This window comes from Mandrillus leucophaeus, unplaced genomic scaffold (genome assembly GCF_000951045.1).
Source record: "Mandrillus leucophaeus isolate KB7577 unplaced genomic scaffold, Mleu.le_1.0 Scaffold1886, whole genome shotgun sequence".
Taxonomy (NCBI): domain Eukaryota; kingdom Metazoa; phylum Chordata; class Mammalia; order Primates; family Cercopithecidae; genus Mandrillus; species Mandrillus leucophaeus.
In genome coordinates this window covers 26,442-27,504 of record NW_012101905.1, presented here as the reverse complement: position 1 = coordinate 27,504, position 1,063 = coordinate 26,442, and the positions used below count along the sequence as shown (strand labels likewise).

The 1,063-nt window shown below is 44.2% G+C and overlaps 1 protein-coding gene across 1 annotated transcript in view; it reads left to right on the top strand.

The window, feature by feature from the left end:
• LOC105538265 (chymotrypsin-like elastase family member 2A) overlaps window positions 1–1,063 on the top strand; it is a gene marked incomplete at both ends in the record, with an annotated part of 3,558 nt that overhangs the window by 1,347 nt on the left and 1,148 nt on the right. The window lies entirely within an intron of this gene.

Sequence of the window (1,063 nt, the reverse complement as noted above, 5' to 3'; positions counted from 1 at the left end):
GGCTGTGTCTCCAAAAAAAAAAAAAAAAAAAAGGCCATAATAATAGCAGCTACATCACAGAGTTATCAAGAGGATTAAAGGAGATTGTAGGAAGCCTAGCATGTGGGAGGTGCTGTGTGTTAGTTGTTGTCACTGTTCCTATGATGGAAAGAAAGTTACAGAGACCATGTGACATCTTCTGTGTGGGCCATAGAGTTCAGAACAGCATTTTCCTCTGTGACCTGAGGCCCCTGGAGCCCTCATCGAACCCTCCGTGCCCCATGGCAAAAGCTGTCCCCTGTGCCATTCGGTCTTGCTGCTCAGAACCTGGCTGAGGGCGGGTCTCCTTTGACATAGACTCCAGGAATTAGAGATCCAATGACTGTAGCCACCAAGAGGAACAGAGTTCCCGCCCTTCCCTTGTGAAATCACCAGAGGTTTGGAAGATTCTAGGAAGGGATGAATAATGACCTTATGACCATAATGACATGATGAGTGATAATGACATTATGACATTTCTTCCCAATGACATAAATCCATAAGTATAATGATATGTTTTTCCAGGGCACATCCACATACGTACCCTCCAATAAATCCCCATTGCCCTCTTGACTGCCTTATCTGTAAATACAAGGACACATGAAATCCTGTGGTGAGCGGTGGTGGAAGAGGCATTTCATGCTTATTAAGATAGAAGCACAACCACCTGTTTGTTTCCCCAGACAACCCTGGGGCAGATGCAGTTCATCTGAGACAGTGGGAGCAGGGAGGCATCCAAATGCTTGGCTTTTAGGCCCAGCTTTGTCAGTCACGGTGAAACCTTGGGCAAGCCACTTCCGAATCTCAGTCTCCTCATCTGTAAAATGGAAACACTGTTGGTGAAGACCAAAAGAGGTGAAAGATGAAAATGCGTCCTACATTGCAAAATGTTATACAAGTGTTAACTACTTATTAGTGGTCTTAAGCCAGACCATTAACTTCCTTATTTATTTATTTATTTATTTATTTATTTATTTTTTGAGACAGAGTCTTGCTCTGTTGACCTGGCTGGAGTGCAGTGGTGCAATCTCGGCTCACTGCAACC